This window comes from Dromiciops gliroides, chromosome 2, assembly GCF_019393635.1.
Source record: "Dromiciops gliroides isolate mDroGli1 chromosome 2, mDroGli1.pri, whole genome shotgun sequence".
NCBI classification, from domain to species: domain Eukaryota; kingdom Metazoa; phylum Chordata; class Mammalia; order Microbiotheria; family Microbiotheriidae; genus Dromiciops; species Dromiciops gliroides.
In genome coordinates this window covers 365,021,760-365,047,518 of record NC_057862.1, presented here as the reverse complement: position 1 = coordinate 365,047,518, position 25,759 = coordinate 365,021,760, and the positions used below count along the sequence as shown (strand labels likewise).

Here is a 25,759-nt window from a genome sequence, read left to right as displayed (position 1 = left end):
GTTATTCAACAGTAGAAGAGATTATCAGGAGAAGTTAAAAAATTATTCTCCAGGGGATCATTGGAGAAATAGCTATTTGGCATGGTTTAGACTATTCCTTTATAGACTTTTTTTCCTATATAGGGGAATAAAATCCTAGCTTTAGAACTGCAAATGGTCTTAGTAGTAATACAGCACAGTCCCATCATCTTAAAGAATAAGAAACTGAAAGAAGTTAAATGACTTTTCTAAAATCACACAGACAGTAAGAAGCAGGGCCAATATTTGAATCAAATCCTTATGATTCCAAAGCCAGTGCTTTACCCTCTGGATATTATACTATATCCCTGTTTATTGGATCATTTATAGGTTACATAGTAGAACAAAATAATCATTTCCTAAAGCCAGGCCCTCTTCCTAACTTTTCTATTTCTATTAATGAATTAATTATCATTCTCAGTCACCTAGAAATGATGACTTCTTCCTCAAATCCAATCAGTTGCCAAATGCTGATTTAAAAAAATTTTTTTTTCAAATAACACAAATGGATTTCTTTCCCTCCCACTCAACCAGTGAAGGAAGGAAGGAAGGAAGGAAGGAAGGAAGGAAGGAAACCTTTGTAATGAATATATGTGTGTGTGTATGTATGTATGTATACATGTATGAAAAAACAAATCCCTGCATTAGCCATGTCAAAAAAAATCTTATTTGGGCATTGTGTTGATAAGAGTTTTTAAGTCTTTAAAAGTTTTTGTTTTTATAGTTTGTTCTATGGTTCACTTGAATTCAGTTCATACAAGTCTTCTCGGGTTTCACTGAAACTGTCCCCTTCTATCATTTCAGAAAAACCTAGGAAAATTTATATGAACTGATAAAATAAAGTAAGCAGCATAAAGAGACCAATTTACAAAGTAACAGCAATATTATAAATACAACCAATTGTGAAAAGCTTAGTCATCTTAGTCAACACAAAGACCCGCCATAGTCCCAAAGGTCTCAAGATGAAAAATGCTATCCAGAGAACTAACAGATTCAGAGTGAAGACTGAAGCATCTTCCCCCTTTCTATCTTTTTCTTGTTTATTTTCCCCCCTTTTTGAAACATAGCTAATGAAGAAATCTGTTTTGCATGACTTTGTATTTGTAATAGACTTTGTATTTCTTGCCGTCTCAATGGAATAGGTGGTGGAGAGTGGAGGAAGGGGGAAAATCTGGAACTGAAAGTAAAATAAAAATGAATGGGGGCAGGGGAACCACCAAACAAACTGTCCCCTTCATAATATCTGGTGGCAAAAAAAAAAAAAAGAAAAAAAGAAAAAGAAAAAAAAAGAAAAGAAAGGGGCAGCTAGGTGGCGCAGTGGATACAGCACTAGCCCTAGATTCAGGAGGACCTGAGTTCAAATCCAGCCTCAGACACTTGATACTTACTAGCTGTGTGACCCTGGGCAAGTCACTTAACCCCCATTGCCCCACAAAAAAAAAAAAAGGAAAAAAAGGAAAAAAGAAAAAGAAAATAATATCTTATGGCAAATAGTATTCCAGTTCATTAACATAACACAATTTGTTCAACCATTCTCCAATTGATGGGCACCCCCTGAGTTTCCAATTCTTTGCTCTTACAAAAGGAGCTGCTATTAATATTTTTGTACATCTAGGTCCTTTTCTCTTTCTGACCTCTTTCAGATATAGGCCTGGTAGTGGTATTGCTGGATCAAAGGTAAGCAGTTTAATGACTTTGGGGGCATAATTCCAAACTGCTTTCTAAAATGGCTGGACCAATTTACAGCTCTGACAATAGGCATCAGTGTGCCTATTCTCCCATTGTCTCTTCAACACTGTCATTTTCCTTTTTGGTCAACTTTGCCAATCTGATGGATCCACAATCTCAGGGTTGCTTTAGTTTGTACTTCCCTTCTTTTTAGGGATTTGGGGTGTTTACTTCATGTAGCTAGTCACAGCATGTCAGTTTTCAGGTCCTTGTCATTCATCTTGAACTCTCATTTATGTATTATCTCAATTAGGATGTTAGTTGCTGGAAAGCAGGGACTGTCATTTTTCTATTTGTATCCTTAGTAGTTAGCACAGTGTTTGACACAGTAAAAACTTAATAAATTATTTTTTTTCAGTCATTCAAGCATTTAACTGATCCTCATACAACATGGACTAAACACCCTTTGCCATCCTACTTGCCCTTCTCTGAATGCTATCAAAATTTTCAATGTCCTTAAAATGTGAAGCCCAGAATTAAACAAAACACTCTAGATCAGAGGTGTCAAACACAAAGACCTAACGCCCAAGAAAAAGATTAAAAGGTAATTTGGAAGGGGCAGCTAGGTGGCTTAGTGGATAGAGCACCAGCCCTGGAGTCAGGAGGACCTGAGTTCAAATCCAGCCTCAGATACTTAACACTTACTAGCTGTGTGACCCTGGGCAAGTCACTTAACCCCAATTGCTTTACACACACACAAAAAAAGGTAATTTGGAAATGCTTTAACAAAGTAAATAAATAAAAACAAATAACTTTTAAAAATAATAAAAACAGCACAAATCAATCAATCCATTAATTAATTAATGAAAGAATGGATGAATGAATGAATGAATGAATGAATGAATGAATGATGGATAATAAAATTAAAATGTAACACAGACAGTGCAAATTTGTGGTTAGTGATTAGTTTCTCTGGATGATGTCTGACCATGGCAGAGAAACTAGAACTATCATTTCCCTATCCTATCAGCTATGTTTCTCTTCATGTAGTCCAAAATTGTTATACCTTTATTTTGGCTGTCACATCCCATTGCCAACCCACATCCAGCTTAGAATCCAGTAAAATCCCCATAACTTTTTCAGAACTATCTAACCAAGCCTCTCCCATCTTAAGCCTGTCAAGTTGATTTCCCCTTAGTATTCAGCCCATGACTCTAGTTTATCAGGATCTTTCTGAATCCTGCCTCTGGCATCTAGTATTAGTTATTCCCCCCAATTATATGTCATTTACAAATTTAATTAGCATGCCATTTATGCTTTTATCCGAGGTATTGATAAACAGTCAACAGCACGGAAACCTCCCACTACACTGATACTGAACTACTCTTTGAGTACCAATATCAAACCACTTTTGAATCCATCTAATTGTATAATTACTGAATCCCTTACTTCTCATCTTGTCCACAAAAATGGCATGAGATACAAAAGCTTTACAAACATTTGGGCAAACCATTCTCTACAGCATTCCCATAACTGCTAGTTTAGTAATCCTCAAAAAAAGAAAATGAAATTAGCCTGGTATGGCCTGTTCTTGAAACCATGCTGGTTTTTTGTAATCCCCAGGTCTTTTTTCTATAGGATCATCAACTATCTCTTTAATGATCTATTCTAGAATTTTCCCAGGAATCAAAGTCAAGCTCACTGGTCTGGTTTGCACATTCTGTTCTACTCACTTTGAAAATTAGGACCTCTGCCCTTCTTCAATCTTGTGGTATCCCTCTTGTTTTCCAAGATCCTTCAAATGGCACTGATAGTGAATCAGCAGGGGGCGGCTAGGTGGCGTAGTGGATAAAGCACCAGCCTTGGATTCAGGAGTACCTGAGTTCAAATCCAACCTCAGACACTTACTAGCCGTGTGACCCTGGGCAAGTCACTTAACCCTCACTGACCACAAAAAAAAAAAGAAAAAAGATAGTAAATCAACAACCAAACCTGTCTTAAGGAAGTGGTTTGTCTGGGTCAGGTGATTTGAATTCATGAAGGCCAAATAGGTGTTCACTCACCATTCCCTTACTCATTTGGGGTATCAACTTCCAGGAGGTCATTTTGTTGCCATTTCCAGTGCAAAGGTCATTCTCCTTATCAAAGAAAACAAGCAAAATATGATTTAAGTAACTCAGCCTTCTCTCTGGTGTCAGTTCGCAGCCTATGCACTGCAAGGGTTCTGTCCATTCTTTGATCTTCCTTCTTCTGCCCCCAACACAGCTAAAACAACTAAAACCTTGGGTTTTTTTCTTTCTTTCTCTGGTATCTATCCGACTCATACCACTATCACTTGCATTCAGGTCCTGATTACCTCTCGTGGAAAAGTGAAATCAGTCTTCCAACCTTCAGTCTTCCCAGCTCTGATTTATCCTATAACTACTGCCACAGTTCTTAGGACCTCTCTGAACTTCAAGTATCTTATCTTTAAAATGTCAATATTAATGTCCCCAAAAGGGCAGTTAAGAGTTTTAAACAAAAAAAAGTATGTAAAGCACTTTATAAGCTTCAAGATATAAATGCTAGCTATTATTAAACCATCAGATCTTAACCTTTTCCTTTGGGGTAGAAAATAACCTAGTTTTAAAATAAAATAGTGGCCCTTCAAAATAGAAACTTTTGGATGATGCTAAATTTGTAGTCAGAGGGCCTGGTCATTTGAATCCAGCTCTCTACCATATGACAGTGTACAAGTCATTTCTCCTCTCTGGGCCTCAGTTTCTCCTTTGTACTACCTAATCTCTAAAGATACCTTCTAGTTCTAAATATGTAATCCTATGATTCTTGGTCTGGCACTCACAACTGTATCCCCAAAACTTAGCACAGTGACTTGCACACAGGAGGTGATTAATGTTTGCTTAACTTATTTGAATTTGGCTCCCAGTTACTTTTCCGGACTTACCTTAGACTACATTATTTCACATAACTAAGTAACACAAGAAATGCCATTTTCTGTTCCTATGCATGTGGAGTTACTACATGTCTTACATACCCTTTAACATACTTTTAGAGAATTTTCAGAGTGCCTAAACAAACATCCAAACCATTCTGATAAGGAAAAAAACAAACAAAAAAAACCCTAAGCTTCTCTACAGCTATTTCTAATCTCTTGAAAGTTTTGAGCTATCCAAAGTTTTGGAAAGTTCAAGTGCTATGGAAAAATTTTCTTAAGCATAGATTCCACCAAAATTCATCACTATTCTTGCCTTTCTTCATTACATATCCATAACAAGTTAATCTCCAGGATCTTCAGGATTTGGGTGTTAAATAAAACTTCACACTAACCATTCTCCCAATAATTCTTCCCATGATAATATTTTGGCAATATTAAGTTTTCAAGCAAAGGGAAACTGATAATTCTGGCTTATAGTTTGGAGAGGTTAAACAATAAACTTCAAGACATTCATGATACTATAGAATGTTCTGATTCAGAAGATGTTTAGTCAGTCTATATTAAGTAGCTATAATGCCAGGCACTGTGCTAAATGCTGGGGACACAAAGAAAAGAAAAAGATAGTCCTTACTTTCAAGGAGCTCACAGTGTAACAGGGGAGACAACCTGCAAACAACAATGTAAAAACAAGATATTTAAAAAAGGATAAACTGGAGATAATCAACCAGAGGAAGACATTAGCATGAAGAGAGATTAGGGGAAAAAAAGAGAAAAAGACCTATTTGTACAAAAATATTTCTAGCAGCTCTTTTTGTTGTGGCTAAGAATTGGAAATCAAAGAAATGCCCATCAATTGGTGAATGGCTAAACAAGCTGTGGTATATGATGGTGATGGAGTATTATTGTACTATAAGAAATGAAAAGGAGGATGATTTCAGAAAGACCTGGAAAGACTTGTATGAACTGATGTATAGTGAAGTGAGCAGAACCAGGAGAACATTGTGCACAGAGATAGCAATACTGTTTGATGAAGAACTGTGAATGACTTAACTATTCTCAGCAATACAATGATCCAAGACAATTCCAAAGAACTAATGATGAAGCATATTATCTACCTCCAAAGAAAGAACTGATATTGACTGAACACAGACTGAAGCATGCTATTTTTCACTTTCTTCCATTTTAAAAAATTTGTTTTCTTGTACAAAATGACTAAAATGGTAATGGTTTTTTTTGTTTTTTGTTTTTTGTTTTTAGTAAGGCAATGGGGGTTAAGTGACTTGCCCAGGGTCACACAGCTAGTAAGTGTTAAGTGTCTGAGGCCGGATTTGAACTCAGGTACTCCTGAATCCAAGGCCGGTGCTCTATCCACTGCGCCATCTAGCTGCCCCTAAAATGGTAATGTTTTACATAATTGCACATGTATAACCCACATTTGATTGCTTACTGCCTCAGGGAGGGGGTGGGGAGGGAGGGAGGGAAGGAGGGATAAAATTTAGAACTCAAAACTATAAATAAAAATGCTTATTATAAAAAAAAACACAGTAAATTTTAAAAAAGGGAAAGATTGGGAAGGACTTGTAGGAATAGGCTTTTAGCTGGCACTTGAAGCCAAGGAAATCAAGAGGTGGGGGTGAGGAGGGAGAGTATTCTAGGAATGGGGAACAGCCAGTGGAAATGTCCAGAGTTGCAAGACAGAGTATCTTGTGCAAGAGATAGCAAGGTGGCCTGTTATTACTGGAATGTGGAGTACATTGAGGGGGATAAGGTATAAGCCTGAAAAGAAGGGCCAGGTTGTAAAGGGCTTTGAATGCCAAACAGAAGATTTTTATATCTGATTCTGGAGGTAATAAGAAGGCACTTGAATTTATTAAAGGGAGGAGTTGATATGGTCAGATCTGTGCTCTAGGAAAATTAACTGAGCAGCTGAGTAGAGAATGGAATGTATGGGAGAGAGACTACATTAGGGAGAACAACCAGCAGACTATTGTGATAGTCCAGGTGTGAGGTGAAGAAAGGCTGTACCAGTGTGGTAGCAATGGTGTCAGGTGAGAAAAGGGAGACTATTAGGGAGACTATTAGGTGAGAAAAGGGAGACTATTAGGGAGATGCTATTATGCAGGTAAAATCAACAGGACCTGGCAGGTGATTGGATGGAAAAGGTTGAGAGAGAGAGAGAGAGAGAGAGAGAGAGAGAGAGAGAGAGAGAGAGAGAGAGAGAGAAGTCAAGAATAACACCCAGGTTGTAAGCCTGGGTAACTAGGAGCATGGCAGCACCCTCAAAAGTAACAGGGAAGTTTGGAAGAGGCAGGGTTTTGGACACATTGAGTTTAAGATGTCTATTAGGAAGCTGGAGATCTGAGATTGGAAGTCAGGAGAACCATTAGGGTTAAAAAAGTAAATGTGAGAATCATCTGCATAGAGATAACTGAATCTATGGGAGTTGATGAGATAACAAGTTATATGGTATAAAAGGAGAAGAGAAGAGGACCCAGAACAGAGACCTAGGAAGACACACCAGTACTGGGCTGCACCCTCTTAGTAGAGGTGACCTTGTCAAAAAGTCAGACTCACAAGGAAGAAAGGCTGGACAAGAACCAGGAGAAAGCAGTGTCCCAAAAAACCTAGAAAGAAGAGAGTAGAAAGGGGAAAAGGGGTGACTGAGAGTGTCAAAGGCTGCAGAGATGTCAAGAAAGATAAGAATAGAGAAAAAGCCATTAAATTTTACAATTAAATGATCATAGATAATGCCGGAGCAAGCAATTTGGTTGACTGATGAGGCTGGAAGCCGAACCATAGAGGGTTAAGATGAGAGTAAAAGGGAAGGAAGTGGAGGCATTGATTACAGACAACCTCATCAAAGAGTTTTAGCCACAAAAAAGATGTGGAACAATTACAGGGATGGATAGATCACACAGAAGTTTTATGAGGATTTAGAAGATATGAATGTATTTGTAGTCAGTAGGGAAGAGTCAGTAGACAAGGAGATATTGAAGGCGAGAAAGTGAAGATGATAAAGGGAGCAATCTGTTGGAGAACATGGGATGGAATGGAATCACTTGTACACATGAAGGGGTTTGCCTTGGCAAGGAGAAGGACCACTTCTTCAAGTGAGACAGGGATGAAGTTAGAGATTGTGATAGATTGCTTAGACAATCACCATTGTCTTTCCTTAAAAAAAAAAATTAGAAAACCAAGACCTTCCATTAGCAATTTCTCATCAAACTGACAGCTGAGATAAATGGTGAGACTCTTGAGAATGATGAACAGATTCCATATTTCCAAAGGACAGTTTTCCTCAAAAAGGTTCACAATGACAAATCCAACATTAACTTAATAAGTACTTCCTTTGGTCCTGAGAAAATGAATGAATCACATTAAATGAGAAATCAAGCCTGCAGCATACTGGACAACTAAAATCTCTACATTCCTAAAAAGTGTATATGCATATTAAGAGGGAAAAAAAAAGGTGTTGAAGAAGTTGTCAAGTCCACTGGCTAAACTTCTATGATGGAGATAATCTGAGTCAGGGTTCAGCCTAGGGTCAAGAACAGCAAGCCTAATCATCAAGTATTAAATCAAGAATCAGGAGTCAGGGTCATATTACCAGGCAGGGTATAGAATCAGAGATGAGGAACTGAAGGGAACGACAGCCAACAGAAAACAAGGTCAAGAATGCTAGGTGTCATGATTGTGCTGTGTGCATGTGCTGCAGTGATGTGAAGGGGGCATAGGGAGACCCACAGCATTTGGGAATCACAAAATGTAGTATGATAGGACCAGAGAGGAAGATCCATGGCAGGTAAGCTTGCCAGAAAGTCTTAATTTCAGCGATGTACTCTGCGGTACCTCTTTGTCTACTATAATGGATAGCACTGAGCCTGGAATCAGGAAGACATGTTCAGATTCTGTCCATGACATGCTGTATGGCTATGGACAGTCACTAACCTCTCTGAACTTCAGTTTCTTCTTCTCTAAAATGAAGATGACATTAACACCTGGAAGACAGATGAAGTTGTTTTAAAGCTTAAATAAAATATACATAAAATACTTTCTTAAAGATCTTGTGTCAGCTATTACCATTACCATTAAGGCAGATATTTCTTGCTGTCCTGTTACTCCACTGGATCTAAAGAGCAGACTTTTGAAAACACAAGGAAAAAATATCAGGAATCACAACTATGAAACATCTTTCTAATACATTAAGATTATAGATAAACTAATATTAGCTTCAGGTAATCATCACTAAACTCTTAAAATGGGTCATATTTCCATGTCAGATATGGTTTGTCTTCATGAACAAGGTAGTGAAATAATTTTTAAAGATGGTTTTCGGGCTCATCAATGAATGAAAAAGCATTTTATTTTGTACTTACTATGTGCCAAGTACTATGCTGTGCATTAGATATACAAATAAGAGTTCAGCCTCAGGGCAGATGAAAAGCCTAGGTAGGATTCAGAGGCAAGGCAGATGGTAAGGCTCACTGGTCCTTAAGGTGGAGGGACAGGTCAAATACCAAGGCCTAGGGGTCCAGAAGGTATAGTTTCAGGGCAGACAGTAAGGCCTAATCATCTTCCAACTTCCTAGAATCACAGTTTGTCAGTCCAAGCTCATTTAAGCAGTTATGTGTGACCATGTCTGTCTGAAGGGGAGATGAGGGGGAACAGGGAGAAAAGAGACAGGAGGGACCTGGCCCACAACCTTTGGAAAGGAGGAATGAGTCCCAGTGTCAGAATGGAGCAGGTACTCAGGTCAGAGTACAGATGGCAGGAAAGAATAGAAAGGGTCATTAGCAGGAAGGTTGGTGGTAAGGGTACCTACAATACTTGCTTCTGCCAGGCCCTTTCTAGTACAAGGCTTCTTAAAACTTTTTCCACTCATGACCCCTTTCTACCTGAGAAATTTCCACACAACCCTGGGTATATCGTTATATAAAATAGGTATACATAACTTTTTACTTTGCCAAATTTTTCATGACCCCCACATTCAATTACTCGATACCATATGGGGTCTCAAACTATGGTTTAAGAAGCATTGCTCTGGTACCAATATTAACAAATCAGCATTGTATCCTATATACTCTAGGTATAAATTTCAGGGTACTAGGTTCAAATTTGCTCAAACCAAATCGATGCCTTAGGATCATCAATTTAATTCTTTTCATGCTGGCAGAAATGATAGGTTCGTCAATTTTAATGTCAGGGTCTCAGAACACATAATGTGGAAGCACAGGAAGGCCTATATTTACAAGAGTTAGAAAATAAGTCTTGTTTATTAGCATCACATGCACAAAGTTTATCTAGGAGGCCCTTTGCACCCAGGGTCTTTATCCTGGGTCTTGCACTGCAGCCACTGATTTGTGGTAACAGGACTAACACCTAGTAAAACTTGTCTCTGGTGGCCCTGAACCTGTTTTGTACCTTCTGCTGACTTTGGGCCCCGTGTCCACATGCCTCCCCGACATATTCTGGATCCTTATTTTCCAATGGCTAAATCGTTTTTCACTGGATTAAGAAGTCTAAAGTTCTGAAAAAGACCTAAGAGATCAACTAGACCTCATTTTTTTTCTTTTTTTATTAATAAAGTATTTTATTTTTTTCCCATTACATGTAAAGATAGTTCTCAACTTTTGTTTATACAGGCTTTCCAATTTCAGATTTTTCTCCCTCCCTCCCCTCCCTCCCCCCTCCCCTAGACAGCGGGTAATCTGATATAAGTTATACACACACACACACACACACACACACACACACACACAATAACATTAATCCTATTTCTGCATTAGTCATATTATAAGAGAAAAATCAGAGCAATGATGAAAAACCTCAAAATAGAAAAAACAACAGCACCAAAAACAAAAGAAAGAGTATGGTTCATTCAGCATCTATACTCCACAGTTCTTTTTTTTTTTTCTTGGATTTGGAGATCCTCTTCTATCATGAGTTCCCTGAAACTCTTCTGTACCATTGCATTGGTGAGAAGAATATAGTCCTTCACAGTAGATCAACACTCAATGTTGATGATACTGTGTACAATGTTCTTCTGGTTCTGCTCATCTCACTCATCATCAGCCCATGCAAGACCCTCCAGGTTTCTCTGAACTCCTCCTGCTCATCGTTTCTTATAGCACAATAGTATTCCATTGTATTCATATACCACAACTTGTCCAGCCATTCCCCAATTGATGGGCATCCCCTCAACTTCCAATTCCTTGCCACCACATAAAGAGCAGCTATAAATATTTTTGTACATGTAGGTCCCTTTCCCCTTTCCATGATTTCTTTGGGAAAAAGACCCAAAAGTGGTATTGCTGGAACTAGACCTCATTTTACAGATGAATAAAATGGTTAGGGGTTTATGTGTCTTGCTTAAGGTCACATAACCATGATTCAAAACCAGGTTCACTGACTCCAATTCTAATGTTCTTTCTACTACATAGTTCTCTGTGCTCATCTCAGGCCTTCACTTAAAAGTCAAAAGGGACCTCTCAGAGGCCATCAAATGCAATCTCCTCATTTTGCAAATGAAGGAACTGAGACCTTGTTCAAGGTTACAGTAAGTGACAGAGGCTAATCAGATAAATAAACTCCTGATGTAAATACTTTCCCAAATACCTTAATGTCTTAATCTAATCAAAATGTTGGGAATTTCAAGTTCAAAACAAGCCAATGAGGGAGACAATCAAGACAGTGGTGGCAGGCAACAACTCCAATGATGTGAGGAAGAGAAAGCAAACAAGGAATAGAGAGGATCACAGAAAATAAAATAGACAATCTGGATTACATAAAATGGAAAAGTTTCTGAAAAAGCAAAATCAGAGAAGTTAAAATCAGAAAGGAATGGTTAAGTGATTTTGAAAAAATCAGTGCAGCAAGTTTAGCTGACAAAGGTCTGATATCAAAGAGAGGAAGTGTGATAATCACAAATAAAGAGCTGTCTACAGAACCAGGCTTAAATCCCACATTGGGTTCATACTGGGTATGCAACCCTGAAAAATCCACTTAACTTCTCAATGATCTATGCAACTTTTTAGGATTACAAATTGCAAAAAAAAAAGGTATCTATTTCCAATGATAGAGGGATTTTCATTATCTTAAAGTTCCTCTCACAAATGAAAGCACAGGTCCAGTCCCTATCCCAATCTCTATCTAAAACATATGGGAACCTGATACAAATACATAAGAACAAAAACAACATTCCCCAATAGATAAATGGTCAAAGGATATGAACAAGCAATTCTCAACAAGACATGCAAGCTATCAACAACTCTATGAAAAAATGATCATTAAAATAATTAAGAAGTTCCACCTTTCATCCATCAGATTAAAAAATATGTCAAAAAGGGAAAATGACAATTATTGGGAGTGGCTATGGATCATCAGGCACACTGATACAGTTATTTGCCTGGCCATTCCAAAAGGAATTTCAAACTACCCCAAAAAAATCACTGAACGGTGCATACCCACTGACCCAGTGATACCACTACCAGGCATATACCCAAAAGAAAAAGGAAAAAACCAATCTCTGCAAAAATATTCATAGCAGCACACTTATGATAGTCAAAAAGACCTGAAAGAAGAAAGTGTCCATCAATTTCAGAATGGCTGAACACTGGCATATGAACAAGACATGACAAAAGTAACTGATTCAGCATAATCTGGGAATATTTGCATGAACTAATGAAGAATGAAGTGAGTAACAGAACCAGAAGAACAATCTGTACAAATGACTACAACTTTGTAAAGAAAAATAACTTTAAATTCTGATCAATCCAATGAATAATCATGAATCCAGAAGACTAATAATTATGCATACGTCTTCCTACCTCCTGAAAAAAATGATAGAATAAAGGGTAAAAACAGGCAATTCTCAAAAGACATGCAAGTTATCATCAACCACATAAAAATGCTCCAAATAACTAAAAAGTGAAATGCAAATTAAAACAATTCTTAAGTTCCATTTCACATCCATCAAGTTGGTAAAGATAACAAATTGACACATACATTTTCAGACATGGCCAATATATGATTTGTTTACTTGACTATGGTTTTTTTAATAAACAAAGATATAATAATGCCAAAGAGAAAAAGAAAAAAGATCAAGCTTTTATCAAATCTACAGAAGGGAACAGAAGGAAGTACAAAAGGAGACACAAACAGGGTACATTTTAAATTATCATGTTAAATTGTTATATATTTTTAAAAACAACCTGTACATGATAAAAAAGATAAACCAGTGGGTTGGGTTTGTTTTTGTCTTATGTTTCTGCTACTATTCATTAATAAAGAATAATCTTTTACTACATCTTTGAAAATAGTTCCAAAAGACTAGTGATAAGAAAACTTCATAGTATTATAGATATAGAATTAGAAGGATTAACAAGAATTTCATTTTTCTTGCTTTTTCAATGGGGAAGGGGAGAGGAAAGGTTGGTGGGAGGGAGAGAAAGTAGATCTTCATTTGAAAATAAAATTTGATTTAAAAAAATAGAAGGCACCTCAAAGACAATGAGTTCAACCTTCTGATTTGACAGATGAAATTGAAGCCAGGCAAAGTTAAGTGACTTAATCAAAGTCATATAGGTAATAAACATCAGAAATTAAATCTGAGCCAAGGTCACATGATTAAAGAAGAGGCACTCTTTAAAAAATTTTGTAGATCATTTTTGTTTTTATATCAACTATATTTCCTAATATTTTCCTTCCCCTTTCCCAAAGGTCAGCCCTTATAACAAACGATTATTTTAAAAGGGGGGGGGGGGGAGGATGGCTAGGTGGCGCAGTGGATAAAGCACCGGCCCTGGATTCAGGAGTACCTGAGTTCAAATCCCTGCCTCAGACACTTGACAGTTACTAGCTGTGTGACCCTGGGCAAGTCTTAACCCTCCTTGCCCCTCAAAAAAAAGCAAAACAAAAACAAACAAAAAGAAAGGGTGGGGGGGAAACCCTAAACAAACACATCAACCAAACCCAAAGTTATATGCAAAATTCCACACCATTGATTTCTGCTCTTACCTTTGCAAAGAAGGAAAAGAGGTACCTCCTTATATACCTACTTTGGAACCAGGCTTAGTCATTATAATTTCAAAAAATTTATTTTCTATTTGTTTTTTGTTGTTCTCTCCATTTACTTTGTGATAGTCATTATATATAGTTTTCCTAGTCCTGCTTACTGCACTTTGCATTAGTACATATAAATCTTTTGATGCTTCTCTACATTCATAAAATGCATGGTTTCTTTTAACACAGTAATATTCCATCATCTTCATATGCCACAATTAGCCATTCTCCAAACAATGGGCATCTACTTTGTTTCTAATTCTTTGCTCCTAAAAAAAACACAAAAAAAAACAAAAACAAAAAAACCAAAAACAAAAACACTGCTATAAATATCTTCATGTTTATGGGACTTTGGGATCTTTCTTTTTCTTCTTGATCTCTTTGGGGTACACATCAGCAGTGGGGTCTCTGAGTCAAAGTGTGTGAATGCTTTACTCAATATCTTAGCATAATTCCAAATTGCTTTCTAGAATGGCTAGCCCAATTCACAGCTCTACCAACAAGTGCCTGTCTTTCCACAGCATCTCTGACATCAACTATTTCCATGTTTTGTCATCATTCTCAATTTGTTGAATGTAAGATAGAAATTTCAGAATTGCTTTGATATGCATTCCTTATTACAAATGATAAGGAATAATCTTTCATATGGTTGTTAAAAGAATGCAATTCTGTTGAGAATTGCTTGTTCATAACCTTTAGCTTTTGATCTTAAAGTATTTGTGTTAATTCCCTATATGCTTTGGATATAAAACCCTAATCAGAGACAGTAAATGCAAAGTTCCTCTCCCCCCACCCCCCAATTAACCACTTCCTTATCATCCTACTGCACTGTTTGTCCATGCTGTGTCCTATGGAAAAGTTTAGGCAGAGACTTGACCAAGCAGAAAATGTAGTCACAAGAAGTAGTACAATAGAATGAATAGGATGTTGGGTTAGATCATATCAGTCATCTTGGGTTCTGTTTCTGTCACTTACCACTTATGACTTTAAGCAAGTCACAAGCACTTTACAATTCTGTTTCTTACTGTCAAATGATCGCTAAGGGTCCCTTCTAGTTCTAAAATTCTGAAACTGAGAGTTAGCAAAGAAGCTTTAATTTGGGAGAAACTAAAGTTCTTACACGGAACTAAAACACTACTATGCTAACATATAACATTTTTAAAATGAAAGTAGCTGCCACATCATTAACCACATAGCAGCATATGTCAATAGGAATCCTTCTGGGGATCACCTTCCAAAAACCAGACCAGCTAAAATAAAATGTTTCTTTCAGTAGTCAAGAGGCAAGTAAAGTATAGCAATTGTGAATATAAAGAAATAATGACTGATTTGTATGTGTGGAGCTTGTTTCAGTACTTTACATGACATCCCATATGGGTAACTCCTGGAACCCATGGCATCTGTGGAGATAAGGTAACATCAGGAAAGCCCTAATAATTTTGGAATCAAACCTCTGTAAATATGTTAAATGCTAAACTCCTAAATAAAAAGTTGTGTTTTTTTTATCCCATAATACCTCATAGTACCCAATACAGTACCCAGTTTATAAACTTTATTTATAATAAATACTGTTTACTGATTCATTGACATATAAGAAACCTATGTAATAATATCGGAGAATTAAAATTTGTTAAAAAGTATCCATGAAAATATCAGGTTTCTTGAAAAAACAAAATTTGCCATTAAAATAGATTTCTGGCCCAGAACCATTTCAGATGACCAAAAACCCCAGAGGCAAGCTATCTCACTGATACCCTGTTGTCAATGAAAAAAAACCCAAAACTTTACCAGTATTTTCAAGTAATACCACTGAGAAAAAATTATTAATTACAGCCAGAAACAAAAGAATAATTATTGTCATTGTATAAACATGTCTACTCCAGAAGACACACCATGGTCATGGTTTAATACTTTTGAACTATGACCTAGATAATTTTTTTTTTCAAAAGCTCCATGAGGCATTAAATCAAATTTATTGATAGATCTCTTTTCTGGAGTGAAGGTAGAAAAGGGAATCCAATTTTTTTTAGACACAGATGCACAGGGAAGTATTTCCAGAAACTATTATATAAAGTGCTAAAAATCATACCTTGAGGTTATACACATGGCTATTCTCCAAATCCTGTCTTTTCCTTATTTCCAACTATGGAAAAAACCCTAACTTCCTGCTATTGGGGGGGAGGGGGGGAGAAAGGAGGGGGAGGGGTGTTTTAAATCTCACTTTTAACTTTTTCCCCTTTGAAGCATTCTTGCAATTGTATAGGTATGTGAGAGACCATAAATAAAAACAATCTCTTCAACTTCCTTCCTCTGCTTTCACTTCCTCTTAAGGAATGTTGACAGAAATTCCATTAACTAGAATATCTTATTCCCTCACATACCAGTCAACTAAAGTGATCCACTATCAAGTTTGCTTAAAACAGGGTACACCCAGCTGTTACTATGGATTGTAGGTGGCTTTACTTAGTCAAGCTAACTGAAGAACTCCTGAACTTGAATGCAAATGGTGGGGTTTAAAATAACTAATTCTATAAAAAGTGTTTCAACTAAAATAGTTTCTATAAATAAATCTGTTATGTGAAATATAATTTGGTAAATAAAACCTCTAGTCTAGATCCAACTTATCAACTTGGAACTATCCTTAGATGAATGTCTAATACTAATAATGATTTTCCTTGAAACCAAAGCAAACACAGTTTAGATATATTTCTTTACTAGTATGTAATAAATCAAATATCCTTATGCCCTGCTCTAAACTGACCAAAGCCCAGATAATGTCAATGTGTACATCATGACAAACAAGAAATTTTCTCAAAACCAATGATTTTTTTCTCAACTGGCAAGACCAATAGATTTTTATAATAACTATAGGTCAAATACCACTTCAACCCACTCCAAGAGACTACCATAATTCCCTTACTGTCCTGGGATTTTGTTCTATAAAAAGTTGCTTGAACTATTCAAGTAACTGAACACTCATAAAAATGTTTGTATAAAAATTTTCTTGGTGAGTGGGGGAGAGAACCTCTGTGTTAAAATAGAATTAGAACTGTATACATTTATCCTATAAAAGGAACTCATATACACATCTAGACAAACTCCAAGAGTATCTTCATTTAGCTGAATATGCTGACCAATATGCTTGTAGAATTACTTTCTATCAACATCAAAGGAATCGAAAAATGTAGGGTCTCCCATAGAATCATCTTAAACATTATCACACAAAAAATCCAGGTATTTAATCAAGCATCATCAAAATTAATGTGGACAAGAAAAAGAGTTTAGTTTATCTCTTAGGAGTAGAGAAAACTCAAGAAGTTTCTGCTGCCATTCACATCAACAGTGGGGAGAAGGCAAAGATCCAGAGCCTGGGATCCCTCCAAGGGTGTTCTAATATTTCCCTAATCCTGAATTATCCTGTTCTAGCTCTCCTTTCAGGCTCTGTGAACAACGATAGGAAACAAATCTCCCATTATAACTAAAGGATGAATTTAGGGGATGGCTCAGCCAAGAAGGATCCACTGGAGAACCCTGAGCCACAAGAAGCAGCAGTTCTGCTAAGAGGAACTATAGAATAGGCCTTTACAAAACTGTTATGAAGAGACCCTACAGACTTACCTCAAATCACTACAAAGCTTTTCTCTAAGTAAAACATGAGAATTATGAAGAAGTAATAGGGACAAAAGGTCAATATAACCATAGTAGTTAACAGAGGCAGAGCACAAACCTATAGCCTGGATCATTTATATATGAATTCCATGGTAGTGATGAACTGCACCTTCTAAAAGTCATTAACTGGTCAAATAATAAACTCGCATTTATTAAATGCCTACTCTGTGACAAGCACATATACTGCAAAACCAAAGAAATAACCAGAACTACTATAAAAACAATAAACTTGATCCTATAAAAGTAACACATGGATGTTTCCAGTATAAGTAATGGGAAAGAAAGTTTCAAACTGTAGATGTGTGTGTACATATATACACACACATACATACACACATATACATATGTGTGCATATATGTACATACACACTCACACACATAAACACACATCAGAGTATGTCGCATTATTAGAAAACAATACAGGGGGCAGCTAGGTGGTGAAGTGGATAGAGCACTGGCCCTGGATTCAGGAGGACCTGAGTTCAAATTCGATGCCAGACACTTGACATGTATTAACTGTGTGACCTTGGGCAAGTCACTTAACCCTCATTGCCCTGCAAAAAAAAAAAAAAGAAAAGAAAGAAAACAATACAAGTTTGAGGGAGCACAGTGTAGTAGAAATAGTTGGTTTGCTGTCAGAAGACTTGGATTCTCATCTTAGTTTTTTACTTATTCCTTGTATAACTTTGGGACATTCACTTTTATTTTCTGGTCCTCAGACTCTTCAACTGGAAAATAAGGACACTGGGCTGGATGATCTCTAAGGTCTTTTCCCACTCTAAATTCTATAAGTGTAAGAAATTTTTAAAATTGTGTGTATTAACTCCTCGTAAGGATTTTCTTAACAAAACTCCCTTTTATAAACTGAAATAATTATCCATTAATATCTCTATTTTAGAAATTTAACTTTTTATTTATTGGGTTATACCTGTATTTGTACTTGCTTTAATAGATGAAAATTAACTTAAAATACTGCTTTGTTAGTTTTCCTAAAATTCTCAACTACTATCTTTAGGCTTTTCTTGCTTTTAAATACTTATCAGATAAGAAAAAGGCTAGTAGAAGGAAATCTGATTACTTCAGTCTTCCTTCTTTACTAAAAAGTTCTAGTCTTTCAAAATGACTTTTTTTGGCCAAGAAAAAAAGAATGGTATTCTAAATGAACTCAAAGTCAGTTATACGTGGCAGTGTTAGAATATGATTGTTTAATCTATGATTATACATACTACCAACATGCCTTTAATTCAGATACCTAAAAGACACAAATCAAATCTTATTATAGCCAAAAATCTCTGACATTAAAAAAAAAAATGGCCCCTACTAGCTTATTTCAAATCACATTCAATAATAATTCAGTAGGACAAAAAAAAAGTGGACTATATTGGAATTCAATGTACAAGTCAAAACATGTTTCTAAACTGAAGCTCCATATAGAGGAATGGAATTATAAACAGAGATTCCAAGACCTCCCAAACCAACAGGATGTATAGACAGATTCCTTCAATTATTAAACACTGTCAACTTGTATAGAATATGTGTACCATTTGTTTCCCCAAATGGGAAATATTCTAAGCCCAATGGTATCAAGATACTTGAGACTTACATCTACTCTTTATAATCCTCACAGGAAGATTGGGATTGTGGACCCCTTCCTTCAGTATTACTTAATATAAATTCAAACCACCTCTGGTGTTAGCATTGGGGTAGAGTAATACTTTCTTAAAAAACCTAGAGATGCCTCATCAAAACCTGTTATGTATGAAAGACAAGATCTATAGAACATTGTACCCTAGAAGCTTGTTGTTATAGATTGGTCATCCATAACAAGGAAAAAATTTCAAACTGTTTGGTTTCTACAAAGACACACTCTATCATAGACTTTTTAAACTATTTAAAGCAGTTATCAAAAAACAAATCAATAAGAACTACCAAAACATCATCTGGAAATTCAGAAGTGTTAGGTCAGGAGTTCTCTCCCTTTTACTGTTTGATCTTTTAACATGTTCCATGGCTTACCTTATTATTTTTAAAAAACAGAATACCAAAGTACAAGAGTAAAGGTGATTAGATTTAAGCACCTTGCAATACCACTAATTAATAGCTTATTATGTGATAACTTCATTGTATGAGGTGTGATGGCACCATACCAAAGCATAACTTCAATTGCATAATATCTACATGGGGGGGGGAGTGAGTACAGCTGGGGAAACTGTCACAGCATATTCAATTAGTTTTACTTTTAGAAAAAAATCTGGCCTTTAATACACTATTAATAAATAATAGTCTATTTTTTTAAATGGAGGGTTTGTGATCATCCTATGAGAGGTGCGCTAAAAAGTAATACTAAACTACTTATCTTAAACTTCTTTTGCTATTTTACATTTTATACAGACCTCTGATTATAAGTGTCAATTCTGACTCTACAAACTCCAGTTAAGATAAACCAAGTTATGATATTACAGCTTAAAGATTCATGCCTAACCTCTGTCTTACCTAGGTTTTAAATATATTCTCTGTTTCTGTCTCTCAATCTCTCTCATTCACACACAATTTGTGCTATAGTGGAAAGAACCATGTATTTGGGCCTTGGTTTCCTCATCTGTAAAATGAGAGAACTGGACTAGAATGACCTTTAGGCTCTTTTTCCATTTCTATATCCTTTGTAAACAGAGAACATGGCAAAAGAAGCTAGTGCCCCTGAACTGCATCATCACTGGAAATATAGTTGCATCCATTAGAACCTTTATCAAGACTACGTGTGTAAAATGACAATGTCTCTCCAATTGGGAATTGTTAGGATAGTATCCATATACAAAGAGGGAGCCTGGCAGAGATACCTGTCTTTGAAGCCAAGATTTGAGTTCAAGTTCCTTCTTAGTCACATACTGGCTGTGTGACCCTGGACTGGCCATATCACTTAACACCTCAGTGCTCTAAGCAACTTTCTCAGACAGGGGTTCTTGACTTTTTGTTTTATGTCATGGGCCTCTTTGGCAATCTGGTAAAGCCTATAGACTCCTTCTCAGAATAATGTTTGTTCCCTACATCACAGTTGAAGGGAATGCTAAATTTCAGTTAGAGGTTAGAGAAAATAAAAAGGAAATTTTCTTCCCCAACCAAGTTCACTAATCCCCTGAAATCCCCAGGTTAACACTAAAAATCATAGAAAAGATGATGACTTGCATTGGTAGAGGAAGTTCCCCCACCAGGGAGTTCCCCAAAGCAAAGAAATCGTAGGTCCATTGCTTATCCTCCTATACATACATAGATATATATACATACATAGATACACACACACACACACAAAGAGAAACCAAAGTATGTTCTCAATTTTCAAATTGTCCAGAAATATGTAATTTCTTGATTTTAACTTCTCTATTCTTTTTCAGTTAATACCAATGTCCTGGAGCTCCATAAATATGCAGCAGAGATTAAAGGAGCAGGGTAACCCCAAGAGGCAGGTGAGTAAGGCAACACACACAGAATCCCCAGGGAATGGAAATTCGGGATGCCAAGCTTTCACCAGAAACCTTAGCCAGACTACTAATGGTCCACAGGCCCCAATTTAGAGAACAGAGGCCTACAAACTCACAATTGAATTATACTGCCTAATTAGATACTGCACTACCTAAACCCCAGTCACATTCATCATAACTGCGACTTTATGCACACACATTTAAGTGCCGGCTTATATATTTCCAATTAGTTCAAATAAAATTGTGGCTGAAAACTCAAACTCGACAGGGAGATTTCCTCGGAAACCTTGAAAAATGCAAGGGCCTGCCAATCATTCACGAAGGTAAATTCGGAGGTGACACCTTTACAACTTAACCCCAGAGGAAGAGCCCTGAAGAGTGGATTTTTCCCATCCTCCCCGCCTCCCCCGCACCTCAAAAAGCATGCAGCCCCAGAGGACACGAAACTTGGCTCTGGGTTATCTCGGACGCTGGTTCCTAATCATTGCTCCCCAACGCAGCGAAGGACCCCAGCCAAGGCGTGAGCAAGGGTGGGTGGGGGCGGCAGCAGCTGGAGAACTTGGTCCTCAGGCTGCGGGACCGCCGGGATGACAATCCGGGGGAAAGCGCCTGGGGATCCTCAAAGCGCAGGAGGGACCATCATTACCTGGGGCTCCCCCTCCAACACTGCAGGGGGATGGAGCAACTTCTCCGGGGTCCCGTGGGTGCCCCCCTTCCCGCCAGCCTCGGAGCCCACGCGGAAGGGAGTCCGTCCCGGGGGGTGGTGGGGGGGGTTGGGAGGGAGGGGGAGGAGGGTCTTGCCCCGCAGCGCAGCCGGGGCCCGCGCCAGCTCCCAAGGACAGCGGCGCGCACCCTCCTGACGGACTCGGCGAGGCCACGGACAGACGGACGGACTGACGGACGGACGTGGGAGGGGGAGCGCAGCGCGGCGCGGCCTGGCCCGGCCCAGGGAGGCCCAGCCGGGCACGCCGCCCCCCCCCCCGTCTCCCCTCCCCCCCCTGCCACCTCCCCTTCCCCTCCCCCCTCCCGGGTTGCCCGCTCCCTCCCTCCCTCGCTCGCCTGCTCCGCGGCCGGCCCTGCTCTCAGCCCCCGTCCCCAGCCCGGCCCCCGACGACCGCGCAGCCCCGCTCCTCCCGGCTTCATTCATAGGGACAGACCGGCTGGACCCCGAAGGGTGCGATCCTGGACAGGCGAGCACAGCTGGGCCGCGGAGACCGGGGCGGAAAATAAAAAGTTAAGACAAGAACTTACCTAAAATGGCTCCTGCAGCAGCCAAAATACAAACAGCTATTATTTGGTGAAGTTTAGCTCAGACACCCTGCAAGGACACCCTAACCCGGATCGGGCCCGCCTCCCTGGCCACGCCATTGGACTTCTCTGGCTCTCGGCATGAAGTCATTGGTCGCAGCAGCCATCGCTCAGACGGCAGCCCGTTTCAAGCTTGCTTGCAGGGGCGAGTGATGGGCTCGCTCCATTGTGCTCATATTTGCATGGATGTGATAGCGGTGCTGATTGGCCCGCGAGCGGAGCCGCACCGCCCCCCGAGCGCCTCCCCGGCGCCCCCGCGACAACGTCGCCCCCTCCCCTCTCCTCTCTTTTCCTTTCCCCCTCCCTTCCCTCCTCCCCCAGCGGGCTGCGCACCCCCGGCCCTGCAGAAGGAAGGGAGGGAGAGAGCGAGCTAGAGAGGGAGAGAAGGAGAAAGAGGGAGGGAGCAGCGTGACCAGCCCGACGGGGATCCAGCCCCTAAGCGGGGCGGGACCCAAATCCCCGCCCACAAACCTCGGAGCCTGGGCCTGGGGGAGGACCAGAGAGAGAGAGAGAGAGAGAGAGAGAGAGAGAGAGAGAGCGAGAGAGCGAGAGAGAGAGAGAGAGAGAGAGAGAGCGAGAGAGCGAGAGAGCGAGAGAGCGAGAGAGCTAGAGAGAGAGAGCACACGGAATGAGATTCGAGAGGGAGGGAGAAGAAAATGCACGAGAAAAGGAAGGGGAAGAGAGAAGAGAAAAAAGCAGGGGATAGGGAAAGCAGGAGAATAGGGAGAGAAAAGGAGGAAAGCAGAGGAGGGAGGAGGAAGAGAGAACAGAAAAACAAAAGAGGGAGGGGGTAAAAGGAGAAGAGAAGCACAGATAAGGGAAGGGAAAGGGGGGAGAGAAAAGGAAATAGGGGAGGGTAGGAAAGGGAAAAAAATTAAGGAGGAGAAAGAGAGAGGAAGAGGAGGAAGGAAAAACGAGGAAGAATGGCAGGAAAGGAATATGAGAAGATGGGTAGATAGTGGGGTCCAGTAGTGGGGAAAAAAGACCTGAGCCCCCACACAGCTGAGCCATACCTCAGCAAATAGTAGAGTAAGTGATGCCAGCCACCCTATGCTGATGTCCAATATAAAGACCTCACTAACAAAATATCATGCTTCAGCCCTAAACAGCATTACAAGGTTGACTACTCTTAATGACATCTTTAATACTGGATGAGCCAGATGGCCTTTCCTCCTAGGTCCAGTGGGTCCCCAAACCCTGATAGGAATATTGCACTGGCTCCAAGGAGTCTTCAATCATATAAGCAGACTTAAACATCTTGGGTGGGGCTTCCAGAATCCACAGCATCATGCCAGTCCCAGAAGCTGTTAGTGGCCTGGCATCTTAGTAGTGTCCCCTGATTTGCTGGAGAGCTTTTCCTTTGTCTGCTTGCTCTCTTTTGAGCAGGTGTTTACCTTTGATTTCAACCGGATATTTCCTAAATGTTGATAATAGAAAAGTTGTTTAACCCGCAATATGTTTATTCAAAGTAGGATATAATTTAAAGCAACTGACTTGCCCTAGCCAACTAGATACCCTGTTTTTCTTCAGTAAAAATAGAAGTAATTTGAATCCTGTTCATTCGCAGGCCATTTTTTTTTTCTGGTCACATGCATTTCAAATTAGCAAGGTTTTAGTTTATTGGTAACATCTGTTATTGTTAACAGCAATAACAAAAATAAACTGTTCCATTCTCAATAAAGAGGGATTTTTAAATTTTGAGACCCTCTTTTTCTACATTTTAAAATCTTTCCAGTATCATATTTGGTATCAACTTTTTTCTTAGCTGATGTTAAACTTTTCTCCAACTTCATGGATTTTAAGTAACCCAATTCACGGTTCCTTGGCTTAGCCCTCACCACCATTCTGTTCAATAATTGCAGATTTCTTCATACTGGCTATACTTCCGAAATGTCATAGATTTACAGCTAGAAACAGCTTTGGAGTGTAGCCGTTATGTATATTTTAAAATTTTACTGATATCTTTCATTTTTGCATCACCTACATTTCTCACCATTTCTCCCTCACATCTCTTCCCTTCCCAGAGAACCATCCCTTATAATAATTTTTTAAAAAGAGAATTTCAGGGGCAGCTAAGTGGTGCAGTGGATCAAAGCACTGGCCCTGAGTTCAAATCCAGCCTCAGACAATTGACACTTAATAGCTGTGTGACCCTGGGCAAGTCACTTAACCTTCATTGCCCTGCCCCCCCCCAAAAAATAGTTCAGCAAAACCAACCAATATGTCAGCTAATTCTGACATTATATACAATATTCCTCAACTATAGTTCATAATGCCCCCAACATCTCTTCTTTGGAGCCATACTTGGTCATTATAATTTCATAGCTTTCTGTTCTATTATTTTTCTTTCTTTTTACATTAGTGTCATTGAGTATATTGTTTTCCTTATTTTGTTTACTTCGCTTTGCAAAAGGCAATATGTCATCCCATGTTTCTTCACTTATAGTCATTTTATTCATTGTTTCTTGAAGCAAAGTTTTAAAGTCATCCCTTCCGTTGATGGGCAGTTACGTTGTTTCCAGTTCTTTGTAACTAAAAAATTTCTGCTATAAATATCTTGATGTTTATGGAACCTTTATTTTTATCTTTGACTTCCTTGGAGTTTATGTCTAGTAGTGGGCCAAGCTTTACATTTTACAGATGAGGAAACTGAGGCCCAGGTTGGGGAAAAACAACTTGCCTGATGAAACACTAAAAGAGTCAGGATTTTAACTTAAACCTTCTGCCTCTGAACCAAGTAAATACGCTTTCCATTACCCACACATATGAGCAGGAGCTCTTTGCTGTAAATCAAGTAATCAAATAAAATACAATATGTGCACGTGAACAGGAGGTGCTAACATACCAAGTAAAGGACAAGGAAGGCACGATCATTTCTGATCATAAGATCAATAAGTCAACCAGCATTTATATGAAGCTACTACTAGGTGCCAGCAACTGTGCTTAGCATTAGCAATACAGAGACCAAAAAATAGAAAGGTTTGGACTCTTACAGAACTTATATGACATGAGAGGAAACCCATTTATAAGTATATAAAGAAGAAATGTAAAATAAATACAAGATTGTGAAAACAAGCTAATTATGGAGGAATTTAGCCATGGAGTCTGAAACTCAAACTTCATCTTCTATGTAAAACCTTCCCTGATTTTCACAGCAGCTAGTGTCCTCCTTCCCAAACTATCATGTATTTAGCTGCTTTGTATATCTTTGTATAATTGTATATTTGTGCTGTATATATTTTATGTATACTCCATTAGAGAGTTAGCTTACAAGCAGGGATTATTTCATTCTTTGTATTTGTATCTCAGCACCTAGCACAGTACCTGGTATATAGTGGGTACTAAATAAATGCTTGTTGAATTAGAAATTGAGGGGCTGTCCATCAATTGGGGAATGGCTGAACAAGTTGTGATATATGAATGTAACAGAATTCTATTGTGGTATAAGAAACGATAAACAGGAGGAGTTCAGAGAAACTTGGAAGGACTTGCATAAACTGATGATGACTGAGATGAGCAGAACCAGAAGAACATTATACATAGTATCATCAACATTGAGTGTTGATCTGTGGTGGACTATATTCTTCTCACCAATGCAATGGTACAGAAGAGTTCCAGGGAACTC

At 38.6% G+C, this 25,759-nt stretch overlaps 1 protein-coding gene across 10 annotated transcripts in view; it reads right to left on the bottom strand.

The window, feature by feature from the left end:
* The window catches only part of CHD6 (chromodomain helicase DNA binding protein 6), a 197,470-nt gene extending 175,297 nt beyond the window's left edge, over positions 1 to 22,173 (bottom strand). For 7 of the 10 annotated variants that reach the window (XR_006354944.1, XM_043987070.1, XM_043987067.1 and 4 more), the window contains exons 1-2: positions 22,078 to 22,158; positions 3,750 to 3,824 (exon numbers count right to left, since the gene is read on the bottom strand). The gene's annotated coding sequence lies outside the window, so the exon portion shown is untranslated. Of the gene's footprint in view, positions 1 to 3,749; positions 3,825 to 22,077 lie in introns of all 10 variants that reach the window. The other 3 variants (XM_043987068.1, XM_043987072.1, XM_043987069.1) reach the window with 3 other exon arrangements.
* Positions 22,174 to 25,759: the final 3,586 nt, after the last annotated feature.